At 47.3% G+C, this 22,944-nt stretch overlaps 1 protein-coding gene and 1 long non-coding RNA gene across 4 annotated transcripts in view; one reads left to right on the top strand and one right to left on the bottom strand.

Moving 5' to 3' along the window:
- The window catches only part of Magi2 (membrane associated guanylate kinase, WW and PDZ domain containing 2), a 1,234,898-nt gene that overhangs the window by 4,628 nt on the left and 1,207,326 nt on the right, over positions 1–22,944 (bottom strand). The window lies entirely within an intron of this gene.
- Positions 18,505–21,729, top strand: LOC126500143 (uncharacterized). Its single transcript, XR_007591259.1, has 3 exons — positions 18,505–19,487; positions 20,725–20,862; positions 21,398–21,729. It is a non-coding gene; the product is annotated as an uncharacterized lncRNA (long non-coding RNA).

The raw sequence follows: 22,944 nt of genomic DNA, 5'->3' as shown, positions 1-22,944 counted from the left end.
GCAGGGTACACTTTTAGACAAAGAACTGCAGAAATTCACATCACCTGAGTGTTGTGGGAACTCCTGCAGCTAACCGGCCCACTTTGGGAGTGGTCTCAGGCACTCTAAGTGCAGAAGAAAAACCTGTGCGGCCCCTTTTTTCTGCTGGATTTGGTTCCCGGTTCCCAGACCAACAGATCACTACCCTGACTGTGAGTTTATTCCCAAAGAAAGAAACCTTTGCTACACTCCATTCCAGGCTATTGTGAAACTCTTTGATACGACTATAATTTGGCGCCCTACGTTGGGCACCGTTATGTAAATGCTTTTTCGTTTTCCATCTGCTGGGACCTGAATAATCTCACAGAAAGTATATTAATCACAACACTGTTTGGCCTATTAACTTGGTATTCTTATTAACTAACCCTTACATCTTAAAGTAACCCATTTCTATTATTTTACATTTTTACCACGAAGCTTGTGGTTTACTGGTAAGGCTCTGGCCAATTTCTCCTTTGGCAGCGACATGCATCTGCCTGACTCTGCCTTTTTTCCTCCTCTATCTCTGTTTAGATTTCCTGCCTTGCTCTATTCTGCCCTGCCATAGGCCAAAGCAGCTTCCTTATTAACTAATGGTATAAGGCATATTCACAGCATACAGAGTAGACTCCTACACCCTCTGGGCCATGGCCACAGCGACTCTTCTCTTTGTTTCTACACTTGAGCAGCAGCTCCACTGACTCCATGTAACATCTGTGACAACAACTTTGATAAACAAGTTGGATCATGCCAATTCTTGCTTAAATTTCCACCGCTCTTAGAGTAAAACTCATAATAACTAGCATAATCTGCAAAAGCCTGCAGGATCTAGGTCCTGACATTTTCCACAGTCTCATCCCTATTCACCCACCCACCCAAACAAAATGCCCTCTGCTTAGTTCCTCAGATGCAGTTAGCTCATTTGGGGGTGCCCTTGTCAGCTGCCCGGCCTGCTGTAGAAGGCTCTCCTCCGAGCTGCTTGCACTGGAGGGTTCTCCTCTACCCTTCAGGGTGCTCTTGAGTGTTATCCCAGAGAGCTCCAATGTATACAGTAAGCATGCCTCTTCAACAGCATCCGGTTTTATATTCTCATAGCACTTATCTACGTTTGCTGTTTACTTGATTGACGTCAGTCTCAAATACAAGTTACACGTTTCGTGAAGACAGTGACCGCACTGACCTCGTTGGTCACCGTGGACTTAAAAACCAGCACAGTGATCGACCCAAATAATGAGTGCTTGATGAATATTTGGTAAGTGAACGAAAGAGAAATAGACGGCCTGACACCAAATACTAATTCTACTTGAAGAAACACTTTAGGGCAAAAGGGCCACGTTTAAAGTATACGCTGTCAAGGGTGCGTTTGTGTCTGTAACTTGTACCTGTTTGGAGCGTGAAGATGGTGGAGAATTGGCAATGTCAGAGGGTCTGGGGGAGAGAGAGTGGTGAGCGAGGAGGGAGCAGACCACAGAGATCTGGGGACAACTCTCCCTCTCATGGCAGCTGCCTAAGGAGCAGGCAGGCGGAAGCTCTGGTTCCCAGGGCAGAGTGCATTCCCTTGAGATTTTAGAAATGTTCTTTTCTGTTAATCTTATCAACTACTTGAAAGGCTTTGTCCCTGCAGCCACTGACCACTGTGCTATGGAGTGTCCTAAAGAGTCACAGATAAAACAGACCCCAAATGCCTTACACTACGTGGCGAGGGAAAAAGGCCCTCTTCTTAAGCTAGGATCACATTCCTCTCCTTGCCTTCGTCTCAATAGAGTTCCCATCTCTCGTAGAACACAAACCAATCAATATCTAAGTATATATTTTATATACAGCACAGATTATGCACACATGGTTATTTTTAGAGTTAAAAGATATATGATCTCTTGAATTATCTTGCAGGAGCTCAGCAATATTAAGAAATTAAGTTTCACTTTATATGCTGACATTAAGAAAAAATCTCCATGTGCTGGTGAGGTGACCAGACAGGAAAAGGTATTTGCTGTGTGGACCTGAACGCCTGAGTTTGATGCTTAGAAGCCATGTAAAGAACCAACTTCACAAAGCTGTCTTATGATCTCCATAGGAAGGCATGCATGCACACATACAAAAACCCCCTTGTAAACCTCTTGTACATGGGAACTGTATTTCAACATCTCGTTTTATGAAACACCACCCAAACTGTAGTAGCCCAGGATCTGATCTGCTCGGGATACACTGCCTGTTGTGGTAAACCAGCACCTGTTTGCCTAGACGGCTCTCATCTGCAGTGAAATAGCTCTACAGTTGAGGAGCACACAGATACATAAAGGAAGAGAGCTGGAGCTGTGTCTCCGTGGTGGAGAATTTGACTATAAGTCGAGGAAGAGCTGATAGGAACCTTTGCTGAGACCTGAGGTGGGGGGACTCTCAAAAGGGCCTCGGAGATTGAGGTAGGAGAAAGAGAGCCCGTCATCTACTACTCAACCATAGATATAGCCTCGGAGCTTCCAGCTTGGCCTCAGGGTTGGCCAGCCTCTGAACGGCTGCATCCCTAGGTTGCTATTTGGTACCCAGCTCAGACGCAGAGCTTGTCTTTTAGCTCAGGATATTAAGGAGGGAATAGCAGCATAGCTGCTGTTGGTACTACTCCTAACATCTATCTACAGGAGCTCTGGCGGAGGCACCCTACCTGAGCGCTGGGCACCTTGAGCTGAAGTCACAGCATGCGTACAAACAGACCCGTTGTACAGCTCTGGCAGAGGCACCCTACCTGAGCGCCGGGCACTGTGAGCTGAACTCACAACACACGTACAAAAACAGACAAGTACTACAGGGAAAGGAGACTGAGAAATGAAGGCTAAGAGGCTTGCTGAAGGCTGCACAGCCGTGGGTAATGGAGAAGGATGCCCAATGGCTTCCCGACCATTAACCACGGCTGCTCGATGCCTTTGCTCTTTCTGGTTCTTACTGAGAAATGGGGACCCGTCTGTGCTTCTGGAGCGATGAACGGACTCCGTCTGAGGTGGCCGTCAGAAGCAGATCTATTGCTCTTCCTAATGGGGACTCTGAAATGTCTTTTATCTGAACACTGGACTCAGGCAGTCGTTAGGGCTGGAGCTCTGAGCTGTGGAAACGCTGGGAATATGGGGGGGGTGGCTCAACAGACAATAACAGATCTTTTAGAGGCAGGGGTAATGCTGTATGTCTAAAAATATTCTTACTGCCACTTCTTGGGCTAGGATTGAGTTGAAAATACTCACATTTGATATTAGAAACACTGAATTTGACCCACACATTCTTTTACTGGCTGAAATTGTCCTGCAGAGTGATGCGGGGACTTGGTACTACGTCTTGCTATACTCTACAGGTGGTTAGAGCTAGAGAACATATGTGGCTATACTGGAATCCATTTGCTTCTAATTTAGAATATTGGAGAAAAATAGAAATAGAATTAAGATCAGCAATGCAAAGTCATTTGGTAAAGAAAAGCTTCGCAAGCATGGTGCTTAAGCCATGCAGGTTGATTTGGGTCCATTAAACCATTACTTTTTGTAACAAAATATAAATAGGAAATCTGTATGTTAATATTTTCTGAACAAATAGATTATTCTATTGTATTTCTGCTCTTTCTAATCTACTGTTTCCAATCGGGAGCTGTTGTTACAGCCTTCACTACTGGGAGTGTGAACTTGGTGTTGTAACGTTTTTACTTCTGAAGTGGCTACACTTGCTTGTTGAAGCTTAACGTTCACCCAGGCACCACGTGAGCCCCTAGGCACCACGTGAGCTCCTCCGGAGCCAAAAGGCAGTCTTCAGGGTGGGCCCCGGCACTTAAGGATGGAGCTACTGCCCAGCGGATGCTTCCTAGAAGTTGGTACTTGGCTGTGGGCCTCATGGACGTTACCTTGCAATCCTCCTGTGAGCTCTGAGAACCATGGTACCGCTCTCCCCACCCTGCTTAGAGAACCAGAGCCTAAATCAATGAAGAAATTTGCCAGGACCACTAAGCTAGTAAGTGAGAATGGAGCAAAGGACCCTATAACCCAGAGCCCACAGCCAAACCCTTCTACTCTAATCTTCCCAAACAGCAAAAACAGCTCAGGAAGAGATACTGGCTTCCAATGCTGCTTAAAGTGCAAAAGCAAGCAAACCAACCCACCACTACCACCAATAACAACAACAAAGAAATGGAACCCTAGTCGCCTGGTGGAGCGGCTTATGCCACTTAGGGCTTGGGAGGCTGAGGCAGAAAGACTGCAGTAAGTTTGAATCCAGTTCTTCACCAGCAGAGAGTACAAAGAAAGACTCTGTCTTAAAAAAGTCTCTGAGGTAGTAGAAAAGCCAGGGGGACCGTTGGTTAATAGACCATCTCCTAAGCACTCGCTGGCAGCTGGGCCCCGGAGAAGGCAGGTGAAGCCGGGGTCAGACCCTCTGGAGCTGGGAGTTAGTTGGGAAAGCGGCCATACGGCAGGGAAGGTAGAGAGGGGTTAAGTCAGCAACTGTGGAGAGTGTGAACTTGGAAGCCTTGCTTCTGGCTCCAGTTCTGCCTCCTGGTGTGAACTTGGCAAGCCACCTAACTATTCTCAGCCTCCGTTTCTCCGGGCAACATGAACTGAAACCTATTTTACTTCCCTCCCAGATTGTGAGGATCAAATGGAGTGAAGCCTATGGACCGTGAGGCTCACGTGCACACGGACCGTGAGGCTCACATACATGTGATGCTCACACGCACATGGACTGTGTGTATGCTCACATGCAGATGGACCATGAGGCTCACAGACACATGGACTGTGATGCTCGCACGCACATGGACAGTGATGCTCACACACACATGGACCGTGATGCTCACACGCACATGGACCGTGAGGCTCACGCGCACATGGACCATGAGGCTCACGCGCACATGATGTTCACACGCACATGGACTTGCTATCAGATTGATAGTTCAAACCTAGTTTTCTAAAGTGAGGAAAAGGTAAGAATTGACCCCTTACCAAGATGATATGTGGGTCAGATGAGCACATGAAAATGGCCAGTGCCATTCAGTTGGGACTTTAAGGAGAGGTGCTTGTGTCCCAACCTTATGGCTAGAACTAAGCAACAGTACTGGTAACTGAGACCACGGCTGCTCAACCTTTCTGTGCTGTGTATGAAAATGAATAGCTACTTAAGGAAGTAGTTTGTTGGTTTCCTAAAAAGTTAAACACTTGTTTGTCATCCAACGGACTTGTCTCAGTATGCTAAGAACTTATATTCGCATAAATGCCTTTGTGTGGGTTTTTATGGAGACTTATATTTTTATGGTGAGTTTTTACCACCAGTGAAAGAGCCCAGATGTCCATCAAGTGGGAATGGATGAACACGGTGGGCTGTTACTCACCTGTGAAACGAAGCACATTAGCCATATACCCCAAACACAAGCGGATCTCAGATGCTTTATGTTCAACGAAAAAGAGCGCCTGATTCAGAAGGTGACAGAGTATATAACTGACATTTATTTGACATTCTCCAAACCGGCAAACTCAGTGACAGTTCCCTGGAGCTTAGCTATGGGGCCAGGGTGACGTTAGGGTCTGTGGGACTGGCCTGTATCTGGATCAGTGATAATGGTTATTTTGTTGCTTTAACGTTAGTACTAACTGTTATTACTAATTGACTGTTTCATACAGGTCTATAGTGCACAACAGTTACATTTCCTCCCCACCCTTTCCTCCCCTTCTCACTTCCATCAACCCCTCCTCCCATCCCACCCCACCCTCACTTACTATGTTTGGTTTTGTCTGATGACCCTTTCAATCTAAATAGGAGGATCTGAGTGATCACTGCCTGAGGACTAGCCCTTAGAGTCCAGTGGGGTCACCGGTGGATACAATGTGAAGTCAATGACTTCCTCTTTCCCTGAATCTGTCAGTAGGAAATACCTCAGCAGTTGGGCAGGGCTCCCTAGTCCTCCCCGACCCAAGCCTGACACTGTTGGTGGGTCCATTCTTTGCAGACTCGGTATAGTCACGCTGACCTGGTACAAGCATCCATGGTTGCTGAGTGTTCACGATTGCAATGGCTGTTTATTTCTTACTGTTGTTTCTGAGGTAAGTCTCAGATAACTCAGTGTGTCCTTGAACTGACTTCCTGATCCTTCTGCCTCTGCCTCCTAAGTGCTGGGGTTACAGTTGTGAAAAAATGCCTTACAGATAGGCATGAAAATAGTCAATGTTTTTATATGTGGATTGCACCTCAATTTTTAAAAATGGGAAAAACAACAGCACCGAAAACCTGTATGAAGTCAGGCGAAGGACTCAGGTCACACCTTAGCCAATGTTTCTCCCACTATTTGGCTTAGTAACTTCCTTCCGAGTTGTTCACCACAGACCAAGGTAAGTTTCAGCCCACTGAAACTGATGATAAATTCTGAGTTTGCAGAGTTAGAAGACTCTGAAATTAAAGAGGTTTTACTTCATTCTCTGAAAGGTAATTTTTTAATCTCAAAACCTTTCAAGTATCATGTTCTCTACCACAGAAATATAGCCCCATCTGAAGTGACAGAGAGCTGAAAATTATTAGCTCCAGGTGTCTGGCTTCGGGGTACAAGGACTGATGGTGACCAATCATTGCTGCATCCTGCCAAAGAAGGGAGTGGAAGCGAGTCACTCACAAAACACACCCACCTCTGACTAAATTTACACCCACCTTCAGGGTTCCTCAAATACTCCGCCTTACGAGGCTGTCGGCTCCTCAGTGAATGGCTCATGGATAGAATTCAGGAACAAGACTAAGTAACTTCTAGGGGCAACGGGTGATTCTCTGTCAGGATGACTACAGAAGACCAAGAGCGTGCCCCCTTTTTAAATATTGTTGGCATGTTTAAAGTGGAAGACAGGCAGCGGAAGCCAAGCCTTTCGTCTAGAGCCAGATTGTGAAACCGCAGTACCATATCTTAGCACGGTTGTCCTGAAACAATGTGTGTTTCTATAGCCAACCTTGTTCCTTATCTGCTTCCCCTTTTCCTTTTCCTTTTTATGTGGATGCATGTTTTACTTGCACGTACGTCTGTGTAATGTGTACATGTAGTACCTAAGGAAGCCTGAAGGGGGCACTGGTTACCCGGAACCAGATTGACAGCCAGTTGCACACCTCCACGGAAATGCCAGGAATGGAACCCGGGCTTTCTGGACAGGCAGCCAGTGATCTTCAGTGCAGCACTGTCTCTCCAGCCCTGTCAGCGTTCCCAATTCCCAGCTTCTCTATTCACTTCACTTTTTAAATTTGACAAATTCAGCCTCTACCTTCTGTGTTATGTAGCTCTGTACGCTGAAAATGGACTCTTGAAATGGTGGCATTTCTATCTTCATGGGCCCTCCCGCCATAGTGCAAAAGGTAGAAAATTAATATGCAAGTAGGGACTGATGGGAAGTCTGATATGAATCGGGACAAAGAAGAAAAATAAAGCTTAGGCAGTGGAGTGTGGGTTCCCATCTAGATGGGGGTAGAGGTGGGGAAGGTGGCAACAAGCAGGTACTTGAATACAGACATGAAAGTAGAAAGTATGACCATAGAGAATAAAGTGGTCTAAAGAAGGGGACGTGGGAGACAAGACTGAGTAATGGGGGAAGAAAGACAAAGTTTGTATTTTTTCTCTTATGCAGAATCAATCGATCGATCGATCAATCAATCAATCAGTCTATCTATCAAATATCTATCCAATCTATTTATGTATTTTACAGAAAAGCAAAAGAGAGACTATTTGGGAAAAGGAAGGGCACAGGGTTGGAGTTCAAGGGAGGACAGTGGATGGAAGCAAATATGATCGAGATACAACGCTATCCATGCTTGTATAAGATAGCCTAATGAAAGCCACTGTGTTACACACCTGCCGAAAACAAAAAGAGGAGGCCAATGTGGCTGCTGCATGCAGAATAGATTGCGCACGAAATTGAATCTCATCAGGAAGTGGCTGTGGAGTGAGCTCCAGAACAGCCAGGTCTACACAGAGAAACCCTGTCTCAAGAAACCAATGCAAACAAATATACAAATAGACAGACCAAAAATACCACCAACGTCAACGAAAATTGAGAAAGTTGAGGCTTCTCTTGCTAAGTTTTATTTCTAAGCCCCAAAGAGAGCATGTTGTTTACTTAGGGGGCTTCTAAACTCAACGTAATTCCTGCTCAGCAGAACAAAGAAGATCACTCAGATGGTGCATTCAGAGCATCGCTCAGGGTGGTGGAATCCAGGCCCCCCCCCATCTCAGCACCGGTGACAGGGTCTCCCTTCCGCTTATACATACAGTGCGCCACACCCACACCTCCGCCCACACACAAAGCAACTGACCAAAGAGTTAAAACAACAACCCTCGCCCCCAACCGCCAACGTCAGGTCCTAAATTGCAGATGTTGTTAGTAACGGGAAAAGTAAGTAGTTGTGTCTCTCAAGCATGACTCAGTTCAAAAACCATTTATCCAGCCCCTAAAGTGCCCTGTGGAGGCTCCGTGCGGGACAAAAGATGAAAACGCCCGACTCCCGCCTTCTGCGCTTTCACGGAGCGGTGACAAATGGCTTCCCGAGTTTGTGAAAGCCACGAGTCCCCTCTCTTTAATCACACCGCTGTGTTCTAGGTCAGCTGAAGGACCAGCCACAATAAAAGAATTCTGTTCTTTGTCAACTGGAAAATTAAACCTCCTTCTCTAGCTGTCCTTAGCCGCTGACCCTCTGCAGCTCGGATGATCGTTCCCTTCCTCCCAGCGGTCGCTGTTATTCTGAGCCCCCCCCCCCCCCAGCAGAAAGGAAAAACGTTTTCAAGGCGTGTCTTTTGTCGAAGGTACCCCTGCACGTTGGTGCTGAACAGGCAATAAATCATAATAAATGGAAGTGGTAGCCCGTGGCACGATCTGATTGAGTCATTTAAGCGAGCACTTTGAGTTGACAACAGGTGTGGTGATTAAGCCCGAGGCGTTCAGAGGCACAGAAAACAAAGGAGCCAGAGAAACAGCTTGACCAAAGTGGCCGCTTCCCAAGGGCAACGCCTCTGTTCACGGCTGCTCAGCCTCAAGGCCTGCAGGACCCAGTGGATGAGTAACCAAGGCACTGCGAATTCTCCCATCTCCTCTGTAGAGGGCTCTACAAGCTCACGGCTTGGCTGCCACTTCAGACTTGTCTTCTGAGTCTGTGGTTCTGAGGGCTGAGGTTCTAAGTGACCTGCGAATACTCTGCCGGGCACTGAGAGACTAATCCTCACATTAGTGCCTGGGTGGAGGAGTCGTTCAGAGGGAAGCTTCCAGCCCTGCTGCTGCTCTGATCTAGACTTGACCAGGGAAGTCATTATCAGTAATAATAATGGATTCAGATAGACTGCCTTGGCTATAGAATTCTGGAGACATATTGTGATGCCCTACTGCAGCTGGTGCTTGGGGACTACTTTTATATATATTTTCCAAGAGACCTCGATGGGAGGACACGTGACTTACTGCTGGGTCACGTTTGTAAGTAAAGCAGGAATGAACTAGAAAGTGGCCGAGAGACTTCCAATCACACAGCTGTCCTCACTTTGCCTGGGTTGGCTAGGTCACTTCACTGGGTTGTCTTGGTGGGCCCAGACTGGTAAAAGACCCCCAGCCAGCATCATGCTTATATAAAAGAGGCCAACTGGAGGAGGAGGAGAAGTTGGAGATTTTTTGCTAATTGTATGTGCAGGGGTACGAGGTAATTTCCAAGGCCGGAATAAACTGTTGCCACCCTGCAGAAGGTGAACCACCCGCAGTTTGCAGAAGACTCACTGTGCTCCTTGTCCTTACGCCACAGATGGGTCTTTTGGCTGCAGGGATGAGCACTGGGAGCCATGAAGGGGGAGGAGAGAAAGGTGACCCAGAGACCACGTGCTTCTCGTCTGCAGCCCTGTGCACTGAAGAAAGCTCGGATGGAAAGACAAACCGCCAAGATTGCTGCCTCAGAGACTCACTGGACAGGCAGCGGGGCCAAAGAGGCTGCTTCTGCCTGGCTTGTGGTAAGCTTGCTCATCGTGGTCCTTATCAAACCAGGAGGCTAGCCCTTTAGAGGCAGCTGATGGGCTGAGATCTGAGCCTACAGCCCCCATAGCCTGCTGGTCCTTGGGAGAGCTCCTTTAATAAATTTTCTGTAAGTAAGCGTTCCTGCCCTTCCTTCAGCTTGTGCTCAGAGAGCTACCTGGGGGGCAAAGCAAGGTCAGGTATAGAGAAAACAACAGCTGTGAGATTCACGATTCTGATAGGCCAGGGTCTCTAGGGTACTGGGGACCAGAGAAAAATGAAGGCCTAGTGAGGCTGATCTTCTTACTAGGGGCATCTCCTCTTTCTAAAACATGGCCCCACAAAGCCTAGGCTGTACTTGCTAGGCAACCAAAGGTGATCCTGAACTCATGATCCTCCTGCCTCTACCTCCAAAGTGCTGGGTTCACAGGCGTGACTCGCCTCCCCCAGTTCATGCGTGGGCTATTTCCAAAGGCCAAGGATGATTCAGTGAAAACACCTGTGAGTGTTGGAGATGCAGGCTCTAAAGTTCTCCTTCTGACCTCTGACAGTATAATGTGCTTTCTTTATTCTTTCTTCCTCTCTCAGAGGAAGGTTGACCGTGAACAGTAAGCATCAGAAGGGCTTGTCTTTAGTTTCAGGTGGTTGGGGACTCTGCTGTTTGTCTCTATTCCCAGGTCTGATGAATTATCCAGAGGAACAATGCAATTATTTTAAAGAGCTAAGAGGACATCTCTTTTCAGACATGTCTTACCTGGGAGGCAGGCCCAGAGCCAAGGCAAGTTCGTTATCGCTCTGCAAGTCAACATTCTCTGGAATGGCTCATAGTGTGCTTGACTTCTGTACCTCTGCTAGGAAGGGGTGGGCCACTGTGGTTGTGCAGGGTTTAAATGTTTGGACCGTGAATCCACAAGGCACAGACTGTGCTCCCTGATCATCTTCCCCAACAGGGCATGTCACCAAAACTTCTAGGCCTTTCTCAGCAAGGGGAAAGGCGGATAGTTGCCACCCCTTTGAATCCTGGGAGATCTGAATGAACTCAGCAAGTGATGGTGTTGTGTGGAGTGTCTGGCGCACATTCACATAGCCAGTGCACAGTTAAGTCAAGGCCCTTGTTGCTGGTGTCTGTCTGCAAAAGGACCAGCTCCCTGGAGGCCTCAGCTGGACTAAACCTCATGGAATTACCCACATGAGTCAGCTCCGTACAGATGCAAAGTACAGAGACCGGAAATATCTGTTAGTGCACAGGGGAGCTGTCTGACAAAGTGGCCAGAATCTGAGAGCCAGGGCTTCAGCAACACCTCAGCAGAGGCACCACGCTGGGACACCAGCATCCCCTGAAGCCAACCCAGGAAAGCTTTGGCATCAGGCCAACAGGACACAACGAGGTGGAAAAAACAGCATCCTTGGAGGCCAGAAGTTGGGTTCGGATACATTGTCTCTTGCTTACTGCCTGGGAGACCTTGGGGCGAACCATTCCTCTCTCTGGGCTTTCGTTTCCTAACTGCTAAGTGTTAGCCAGTTCCACTCCCTTCCTTATAAAACTGCCCTGTAGGGACCGCTCAGAGAAAGCTTTACCCAAACACAGAGGGAGGTCTTTCTCCATCTCTATCACTCGCTGAGAAAAGGCTCAACTATTAAAACTATCACTTTGGCAATGTTTCAAAACTGAAATCGCTATGAAGGCTGGAGACTATCTCAGTGCTCAGTGGTCTGTTCTGTGGGGAATTCGGCCTGGGAAGTCAGCGGCACAATGTGGTGAGCTCTCTGCATCCTGGCCTCAGTGGGGAAGAGAAGGTTCCACGGGATTGTTTAAGTTTAGAAGTACAGCTGGCCTCTTGCTCTCTGGGGGTGGAGATGTTGAACACTGTTTTTGTTTATATCCGCTTGAAATGACTGACAAAGCTGGAAGCTGGGTCCAGGCTGCCTCGGAGGATGGGCTGTCAGTGCCTTCCTCCTTTTCAGCATTTAAGCTCGAATGACTCCATCAAGTCAGAAGGCTTTTAACGTGGCCAATGTCTTTACGGTCAAGCGTTTCTCATTGTCGTCCACTCAGGACGAGTGAAGACCAATCCATCTTTTATTTTTGGCAACATCTTTCCCCGGGACACGGGAAATGTGTCCGTAGCATGCCAAGAGGAAGGAGTTATGAACGTTAGGAGGGGCAAGTCTGAGCCTCAAAAAGTTAGGAGAATGCACTTTTGATGTAATTACTCAGCTTATTCTTAACTGAAAGCAAACGCAGAAACCAGTGACTACATTAGGCCAGTTACTTGTGTGGAAGTCTTAGCCTGTACAAGTTCATTCTTCTAATTCTTTCATCTTGCCAGGGTAGCTTGGTTGAAGGTAAATGGGAGAAGGTATGTTTTTTAATATAATGCATCTCTCTTCGAGGATCTCTATTCAATTATTTTATGGGAAACTTCCATCAAAATAATGTGATTTTCTTGCCCCCCCCCCTTTATAATTCTATTATCTCTAAGTGGAAACATTGCTGCTCTTAGTAGTGTGTGTGTGTGTGTGTGTGTGTGTGTGTGTGTGTGTGTGAAGCAGATTGCAGACAGGAACTCCTACTGAAAAACCACTGACTCAATGGCAATGTCCAGGTGACTAGACAAAGGACCTTAGTGTCATTTGATACAGGTGGGAATTCAGTCCAAACGTGAATGGAAAAGACTCGGGTATTTCATGTGGAAGATGAATCTAAACTGAAAAGCCAAAGGTTCGGAAACATCCTTATAATGACGGGCAGCCCCTGTTTTATTTATTTATTCACCCTTTATCCAAACAATGAACAATTATTCCCATCCTCGAGGCAGGGTGATGTGCCAGCCACCAGGAACAGAAAAGGAATTAGAACCTTCTCTCTCTCTCTCTCTCTCTCTCTCTCTCTCTCTCTCTCTCTCTCTCAAGACAGTGTTTCTCTGTAGCTTTGGGGCCTGTCCTGGAATTCGCTCTGTAGACTAGGCTGGCCTCGAACTCACAGAGATCCACCTGCCTCTGCCTCCCAAGTGCTGGGATTAAAGGCGTGCGCCACCGCCCGGCTGAACCTTCTCTTTGACCTTGTAGAGTTGGCATTCTAGGGAAAGAGGACTCCTAAAGAAATAGATATGGCACATTTTGTTGGGCTCTTTAGTGGACTTGCACACTGAGTGATATAAAGATACAGGAGAATTTCTTAGGAATATATTTTTGTGTTAATGTATCTGAGTAATGTTGCTGTTCTCCACAACCTGTTGTGTCCCTGTCACCAAGTTTGTGTCTGTGCACACACGCAGGATCGGCCCTCTTTGCCTCCCTCTGAGACCAGAAGATTCAGCTACCCAGAGCTGAACTTGTATTTCATTTACAACTGTGCAGTTCTCTTGACAAAGAGCGAGGAAGCAAATCAAAGTGCCTTAGCCTTTAATTTGATAAGCGTCAGGTGAATAAACTCCTCAAGATGCCTCGACCTTCTTGCTTGGTTATTTCTTTGATTGTCTTAAGGCATGGACGGTACTGAGGACTCTTGAAAAGAAAAGAGCCTGGTCCCAATGTCCATACTCGTCTGAAACTCGCTTCCTGCTGTTCTTAACGTAGCAGGCAGCAGGAGGGGAAAATCCTCGGGGGCTCCCTCGGCAGCTGCACAGTCAGCCACCTCTGGCTACTGCCGGTTTTTTTTTTTTTTATCCTTTTCCATTGGGATCAACAGCTTCTGTGACCGGAATCAGAGCTTGGTTAAGTACACTTTGTCTATACTTTGATTTCACCGTGAAATACGCGGGCTTTTCCTGTCACCAAAAGTGTTTAGTGACTATGGCAACAGGCTGATTAGCTCCCAAGGTCTGGGAGTGTTCTGTTCATCTGCTGCTGAGCTGCAGCTGCCTTCTGGGGGGGGGGGTACTGAGCGGACTCGGAAGCCTCATTCCACACGAACAACCAGTTGGGTGGGAGGCATGACATTCCATCTCCTCTGTCCTATACTGCGTTCCTATGTCCCCAAGCCTCACGATGCTCACACAGTTGGGCACTCGGCAGCTCTGCATCCTTCCTATCAATGCCAAGGTCAAGAAGCAGATGGTGTCTGGTGCCCCAGACCTGGCAGACCGGAAGCTATAGAAACTGAAAAATGAACCCACAGTTGAGCAATGGTGCAGCTAGGAACGTAATGTCAAAACTGGGCAGTTCCAGAAAGAACCAGGGATAATCACGTGCCCAGTGTCAGGCTCAAGAGACCAGCAGAGGTCTCCTGGGACACAGAAGAGGAGGATGCTCGGTTATCTAGTTTAAGGTGTCTTCGATAGGCGTTATCGAGGCTAAACACTGTGATCAGGGGACAGGATTAGCAAAATGGCTTCATTTGGGGCTAAATATCATCACTGATTTCTGATAGGATTAACTTGGGCCAAATCATGGGGCCACATGGGGAGTTCTGGGGAGGTTATTTTTAATCAGCCTTTCCCACCAGGTACTTTATAAAAGTGTTAATAATAATAAAGAACAATATTAGCTTTGGACCAATGGCATAATGGCGCCGGCCATTTTCCGGCTTGGAGAGCAGGAGCAATCTAAATCAAAATCTGTAATTAAAAAGGATAATGACTTCTAAATTAGTTTTTATTAATAGAATTAAGCCATATTAGGTCTTAGATGATATCATAAATTTGACATTAGAATGTTCACCCTTAATGAAAACATAAAAACTGAATGATTTAAAGGTCTGATACTGTGTGTTGATTTATAACATTAAATATGTTATATCATCAATATGACACCTCTTAAAGACCCTGTGTCACTAGCGAAGGGTTTAGGTGGTTGCTTGCAGATCTAGGTCACATACAGAGGAAAGCCAGAGAATGGCCATCTCTTACAGAGTCACAGGCTTCCCTTTACGGCTGTGTGTTCTGCGTGTCTCATCGTAATAAAGGGCCGATCAGTCGGGATGTTGGGTTGTCCCACAAATAACCAAGGGAGGCTATAAGAATGGGACATGGGACCTCCTTCCCTGGATATATGTGTCCGGCTCTGCTGTCTTGGGGAGCTGGGCAGGGAGCTGCCAGGAAGGAAATGAGCAGGAACGCCTCTCAGTGGATGGGCAGCAGCTTTGGCAAGGCGGCAGGCTGCCTGTCCAAGGCTACTGGACTTTCCTGAATTGTCTAATGATGGGCCTCGCCATTGGCCCTGCTGTTTGCGCCTCGGCTCCCCAATTCCTCTGCTAGTCAGTCAATCACCAGGGAAGTCAAGGGCAGGGTCTCTGGTTTTCCCTTTTCAGGTATTGGGGAGATCCTGTCTCTGCTGGCCTTTCTAATCTTCCCTAGGGGACTGCTAATATTTCTCACTACTCAGAAAAGACACGATTTTGGTGTCTTCTAGTTCCCTGTACTAAATGCATTGAGCTCGTACAGCCCAGGGGTGGTAGGCTTCGCTGAGTTTGGTGTAGATGAACGGTGTGTCTCAGTCTCCATCCATTTAAGGACGAAGCCTGAAAATAAATGTCTGTCCTTGCTCTTAAATCATTCCAGGGGCGTTTCCAATAAACACTGGAAACTCTGGGGTGCTAATACCAAATGAAAGAACTAGGAACAGCGTCAAAGTTTTACATCCAGACCTGTGATGTGCCTCTTGTATTTAAAGGACATGCCGGGACACATACAGAAAGACCCGTGAGGTAAAAACATAAAAGAAGTCACCTCGCAATGACCCCTGAATTCCTAACTTGATCAACACCGAGCTTCTCCTGGGGAGGGACCATTGCAAATGAGGACAGGTGTGGAGACAAGACCGGGAGAACACGTTCAGTCCATTCTGGCTCAGAGCATGAAGGGCCGAGGCCTCTCTGCTTCTGCTGTCTGCTCACCGCTCCGACCTGGCTAGCTCTGGCTCTTCTTGCCTGAATCCCTCTCTGATAGGCTCTTCCACTGTAAATCTCTGCTGAGGGCTTCTCTTCTCCATGCTTGCTCTTCCCTGCCACAAATGGTTGCAGAGAGAACTGCAATTTTACGATGTTGCAGTTGTCACGGGGCAGCACCAACGATCCCTAAAACCATTTCTCCACCCGTTTGTGGGTGGGGTGGGGTGGGGACACCTATTTGAACTCGACTAAGGAAACGCACCGGTTCGGAGGATGCCGTAAGTCTTGCTGTACCCGATCACATCCTCTAAGAATAGACCCGGAAGAGCAAAACCATCACTGCGCTTACTTCTCAGGCATTACAAGGATGTCTCAATGTTTTCTTATTTAGTTCCGAAGGGGAAAATGAGACCTCCAAGTAGCCAGGATCTCATTGAACACCGCCACACTTCAGAATTTATACCTGTAATTTTCCACACACTCGTGCTCCTGGCAATGAGATGCTCACACTAAGATCGTATGGTCCTTTGGTCTATGAAATACGACACTATTTCTCTTTTCCAAATACCGTTTCCTGCTTTGGGACTGATAATGAAAGCTGTATGATACTCAAGCAAAAGGTCAATAAATCTTTCACAACAGAGCAATTCACCAGGTAGAAGATGTCCACATTTTCCAGTTTTCCTACTTAAAGACATTTTCCCAACCCACACTGCTAGCACTTACGAATTTATTAAGTGCCACAACTGTATTTGTAGAACACATTTTCATACTCGATTTTGCCCCTGAATCGTTTACCCTTTGCTATAAAGCTATCTGAGCCTTAAGGACGCCCTATTCAAATTGCCTTGCTTTAGACCAATGTTTTTAAACTGGCATTCCGATTCATTTAGGTAGTCTTTATTTTCCACATGAAAGATTCTTCAAATTAAGTCAGTGTTAAAAAAAAATAGGAAGAAGAAAGAAATGGCTCCTGAAAGAACGGGTTGAATATGAAGGAATCTTCTCAGCTCGGCCAAGGTGGTCGTGAAGACCAGGTACAGCACTTTCTCCACGAGTCTATTCCAACATTAATCACAAGGGATCTCCCAGAGGCGGCTGCCGCCTGGGGGGCAGAGTTAGGCAGAGACAAAGACTCACAAGGTTTGTTCCTCCCCCACTTTTCAGGAGAGAGAGTCAGAAATTCCTTTTGTGTCTTCCATTTTTTTCAACTACACACAGCCACCCTCCTCCTGGGGACTGCGGTGTCTTTGGTGGGTTTGAAGGGTTCCTGGAGTCCTTGCTTGGCTGGGCTGCTAACAGGAGGAGGGCTAACTCATCAGCAAGATTCACTCATTTCCTTTAAGGTCACCCACAGGAGTCTGCGCTGCCAACTGAGGCCTCTGAAGCCAGCCTCTGGGTGCTGGGGAGCCCTTCCTGAACATCAGCCTGCTCCACTGTTTGTACCCATTCTGCCATGGGCAAACGAAACCCTCTGGCCTTGTTCTCAGGGCTGTCTGAAACACTCTCCTAAGGCCCATAGGATTTCGGAAGAGCCGCTTAACCCCAGAAGTGGCAGGGGTTTCTTTGAGACTAATTGGGTTTACCCCAAATAAATAAAAAACACAGATGCAACCAGGTCCTGAGTTACCGGAAGGCCTAGGAGTTTTAAAACTGCCAAAGAAGCGTGCTATGGGATTGTACGGTCCGCTGTTTCTTTGAGAAATAGCATTAGTGCAGCTTAAAAACAAACCGAGAGACGCGGAAGAAGGCATAGAACAAAGCGAATTGTACACAGATATAATGTGTTGCGCTATTGGTCCACACGCTCTTTTCCAGTTCTGGAGGTGGTCCTGTGTCAGTGAGGCTTAGACACGGAGGCGCAACCATCTCTCTGGGTTAAATGCATCTGAGCCCAGGAGATTGGGGCTCAGATTGGGATTGGGGCAACCTACCATACAGACATGTGGTCACTGTCAGCATTCAGAACTCTTCATTATGACATACAGCATCTGCTGGAGTTTGGCTAACGGAAAGGTACTTAATGAAAAATATTCTCCATCGCCAAAGAGTGGGACCACATGACAACAGGATGTGATTGCCCGACTTCCCCTGTCTTCACCAAGAATCTACTTATTCTTTATCTGAAGGTTTTATTTTTCAGTTATCTTAAATAGAAATCAAAGTTATACAGGGATATATGGCCTCAATGGATTTTTGTCTTGTGAAATTTAGATATAATAGAAAAATAAGCAAACAAAATTTTAGTTCAATAGACTTAGTATTTATAAAATAAAATACTAAGCAGTCATTAAATATGATCTATAGCCTGGCAGTGGTGGCACAAACCCTTAATCCCTATACTTAGAAGGCAAAGGCAGGGGGGATCTCTGAGTTTGACGCCAGCCTGGTCTACCAGGGTGAGTTCCCGGACAGCCAGAGCTAAATAGAGAAATTCTGTCTAGAAAAACCCAAAAGAAAGAAAAAAAAATCTATAGAAGTATATTTAACATCATGGAATAATATAATAATATAAACATCAGAGAAAAAATCCAAAAACCAAAATGGTTATATTTTTAATAGAAAATTCGCTTTTGAATTTTGATTATCTTTAGTTTTAAAATAGTCTATAATTAATATGTAGTATGTTGTTAAAATAAGTAAAGGTTATCAAAAAGGAGTGCTGTTTATTTTTTTCCAAAAGCAATCTACTGACCAGGAATTACAAAAACGGCCACACGCCCCTGGATTTTCTCCTCTGGAGTTCCTAGCCATCTTCCTCCATCCTAGACTTCCTACCCGCGGGGAGGGGGGGGGTCCTTACCTTGCTGCCTGGTAGACACTGATTTTCTGTTTTGGGTAGACCAAAGTAAAGATGAAAGACTACAAAAAGCTAAACGAGGAAAACTATGTCAACTGAAGATCGTTAGCTTTGCTAAGATTCGGAGGTGGAAGCTGTCAGGTCCAAAGAAAAGTCCCAACTCCAGAAAGCCGCCCAGATATCCAGAAATGGACTCAACCTGGACTTACTTACAGGAGGGTTTCTGGTAGTTAGATAAAAGCCTTCATTCATTCTTCAGGAAGTTGGGAACCCAGGGTCCCTCTGCCAAAAGAAGTCTTTTCCCTTACCTCGGGCAGAAGGGACGTCTGACTACTTGTGGTGCCTATTAGCATATCAAAGCACATGCTGGCGACCAGGCTTCCTCAGGCGCAAGTACCTGTTACACGCCTCCCCCCCCCCCCAGCCTTCTCACCTCCTCCCCAACCCTAAACTCCCTCCAGCTCAAAGTCCCCTCAGCTCATTCTCCTTACACCGGCACTGTTTGAGGTGCTCTCTGTGTCTCCTCTCCTTCTCCTACACCCACCCACCCAACTTGCTCCTGGCCAGGTGCAAGCTGTTAGCCGTGTTCAGCTTGCTTTCTCTCTCTGCTGTGAGACGGCCTTCTAACAGCCCCTGCTCTTGTTCTTCCAGACCCCACGAAACCTTGCCTTCTCTATATACGGATGAGAGGTCAGGAGTGGCCGCTGGAGTTCTAGCCCAACAGGCTGGGCCTTCGATTCAGGGTGTTGTGTTTTTATTCAAACAGCTGGACCTCATCATCTGTGGGCGGCAGCCATGCCCGAGAGCCCTGGCAGCAGCAGCTGAACTCACTTGGGAGGCTCTCAAGATCACCTTGCCTAGGCCAATCCTGGTATATTCCACTCACCACCTCTCAGGCCTTCTGAGACACTCCTCTCTCTCTCCTTGGGCCTTCAGGAGTCCAGACTTTTCATTTACTGTTTCTAGAAAATCCTCAAATTACTTTGGCCTCCAGTCCTGCCCTGAACCCTACAACTCTCCTTCCTGTTCCCTCCCCTCTGGTACCTCCTCTCACTCTTGCCCAGAGGCTGTAGAAGCTTTAACCTCACCTCCACAGGCTCTTCTAGACCAGTCACTTACAGATCCCCAGCTCACCCTGTTTGTTGATGGAAGTCCACTTATAGATAAATCAGGAAACCGACAGGCAGCGTATGCAGTGGTCACTTCCACTGACATAGTCGAAGCGACCTACCTGCCAATGGGAACTTCCTCACAAAAGGCTGAATTACTTGCCTTGACTAGAGCACTCCAGATAGCCAAGGGCCAAGGGGCTAATATCTACACTGACTCTAAACATGCCTTCTTGATAGTCCACACTCATTCTGTACTCTGGAAGGAAAGGGGCTTCCTCACTACCAAGGGCACTCCCATAGTTGACAGACCCCTTATAGCCAAACTCTTGGAGGCCCTCCAGCTCTCTGCAGAAGTAGCCATTATTCACTGTTGGGGATACCAGTCCTCCAGGGTTCCAGTGGTCTTAGGCAATGCCAAGGCTGACTCAGTGGCCCGCGGGTCTTGCCTCCAGCTCCTCAGATTCCACAGAAGTAACTCCCTCCTATCAGCCCTGTTATCAATCAAAAGAGAGGAATGAGCTCATAAAAAGGGGGGGCACAAAAACAAAGGATGGATGGTCCTATTTAAATAACCATCTCATCCTTCCTCAAGACCAGGCATTGTCAATCATTTCAGACATCCACCAGACCTTACACATAGGCCCCAAAACTTTGTTCTGCTTCCTGGAGCCCCTCTTTGACCCCACCCATCTCTGAGATTGTGTTTCACAGGTTTATTCCTCCTGCCAGATGTGTGCTGAGGCCAACCCACAGGGGGCTGTCCACATATGTCAGTCTCTACACCAGCTGTGTGGATTCTGACCGGGTGAAGATTGTCAGGTTGATTTCACCCATATGCCTACTCTTAAAAAACTTTGTCATCTCTTAACACTTGTGGACACTTTTACAGGATGGATAGAAGTGTTTCCGGTCTCCAGGGAAATGGCAGATGTGGTAAATCAGGTTTGGCATCCCATGGACCATCCAGATGGACAATGGGCCGGCTTTCACTTCCAGGGTCATGGAGCTTGTGTCTGAAGCTCTCAACATCTCATGGAAATTCCACAATCCCTATCATCTACAATCCTTGGGAAAGGTGGAGAGGGCCAATCGACTCATCAAACAACAGCTAATCAAGCTCTCTACTGAACTCAGGTTATCTTGGCCCTCCCTTCTCCTCATTGTCCTTACTCGCCTCAGGGCCACCCCATGTTCCCCTATGGGCCTGAGCCCCTTTGAGCTGCTTTATGGCAGGCCCTTTCTCCTTAACCACCACCTCCCAGTCCAAACTCCTCCACTGGGGGGGTACCTACCCTACCTCTCCCTTCTGAGGTCCCTTCTCCATTCACACGCTGACAGTTGTCTTCCTGCCACCACACCAGGGGACCCTAATGTCCCCAAACCTGCCCCGCTCTCCCCAGGGGACAGAGTACTCCTCAAACAGCTAGCTGCTAGGCCTCTTGAACCTCGATGGACAGGACCTCACACGGTAATCCTCACCACACCCTCAGCTGGCAAGCTCCTGGGACACCCATGCTGGTACCATCTCTCCAGGCTCACGTGGGCACCTACTCAGGACACTTGGTCTGTTCAGCAGACAGGACCTTCCACCCTCCGGTTTTCCAAGATGCCACAATTAAGGGCCTACCTGCTCCTCATCTTGGGCGATAACAATATTTTTTTCTCCTAGTCACTGCCTAGTCATCTCCCTCAAGAAACAGATGCCTGGTGTCTGTGGGATGACAGAAAACAGGATGCCTCTCCAGCCACACCTTTCTCTGAGCGTGAACCCACCAACACCCAGCTCTCTCTTCTCCAAGGTTGCTCCATGCCTGCAGGATGTAGCCAGACTTGACTTGATGCCCCCTTTTCCAAAGAGAGCCTAAAATGTTGGTCATAAGTATCACCTCAGCTTCCTGTCACTTCTTATACAAACAGTCTGGAATGTAATCCCAGTCCATCAAACCTTGACCCCTCCCCAGGGAAGGTCAAGACCACAGGCTCCTTAAACTGGTCCCTAGAATATAATCATGTGCTCTTCCCTCTTCCTATTCTGTGGTTGCCTTGGCGACTTTCTGTCCCCCCACCCCTCGGGCCACCTGAGAGCACAGGTATCTAATTAAACCTGGGTATCTTTTAATTTGATTTGATTTGGTCTGATTGGGATTATTTGCGTCAGTGGAGATGCTCGGTTAGGAGACAGTCCTAACACACACTGGCTGAACAACTGGGTGACTAGCTGGGGCTCTGGGCACAGTTGTGCTTGCTAACTGACCCAGCAGCTGAAGAAGGAGAAACAGTAAACATTTTCACAAATATATGTCACGGCCCAGAAAGACATTAAGAAGGCCACGGTTTCCATTTCGCATTTTGCAATAATGTGTTTATATTTATGTGGCCAGCCCCTGTGGAGTCACCTCTGAGGGTCCCAGTGAAGGTGAATCTATATCAGTGTACTTTGCAAGCTCCTGGTTCCTCTGAATACAGGCGCTGCCTGGAAGGCATTCTCGCTCTCGTGAGAGCAGGCTGGGTCAGATGGAGCCTAGATAAGCAAGCCACTGGAACCTAGCAGGTTCAGCCAGGCAGTCCCACTCTTACCGGCCCATGGAGTCCTCATTCCAAACTCGGTCAAAGGCAAGAACCAAAACAGCAGTAGAAGCAAAACAGAGACTGCGAACCAAGTGGGAAGTGAAGCCACCATCTCTAACAACGTGCTGGGCTCCTACTGATGGCTCCTTTGAGAACCTCATTGCCTCTCATATGAAGAAGGCCTCAGGGCTGCCTGGTACCAGCACAACTAACGACTCCCTGGGCTCACCTCTGCTAAAGGTTCAGAAGTAGTGGTTCCCATTAGTGTCCCATGCATTTATTTGTAAAATATTGTGGTAACAATTCACACAGGTTTTCATCTAACCCACTGTCAGCATTACAGGCAGTCAGGTTAAATGCACCAGATTCCTGGTTCTCTTGCAAAACTGAAACTAATCTACCCCCCACCCTCCCCAGCCTCTGCTTGGCCCCATCCTCACAACCATGTTGCATCTTCTCAGAGTCTGAATACTTCAGATGTAAGCAAAGCTACATAGATTCATCTTTTTGCAGACAGCTCATTCCCTTTAACAAGAGTTAGCGTCAACTATGTTGCCGTGATATGCCGTGACTCCCTCCTAGAGTGGATCAGCTGCTCTTGTAGCTCTGACAAGAAGCAGTTAGGGGAGAAAAGTTTTGCTCTGGCTT

Source organism: Alexandromys fortis, unplaced genomic scaffold (genome assembly GCF_014885135.2).
Source record: "Alexandromys fortis isolate MF-2015 unplaced genomic scaffold, M_Fortis_MF-2015_v1.1 scaffold_38, whole genome shotgun sequence".
NCBI classification, from domain to species: Eukaryota; Metazoa; Chordata; class Mammalia; order Rodentia; family Cricetidae; genus Alexandromys; species Alexandromys fortis.
This window is presented reverse-complemented; position numbering and strand designations above follow the sequence as displayed.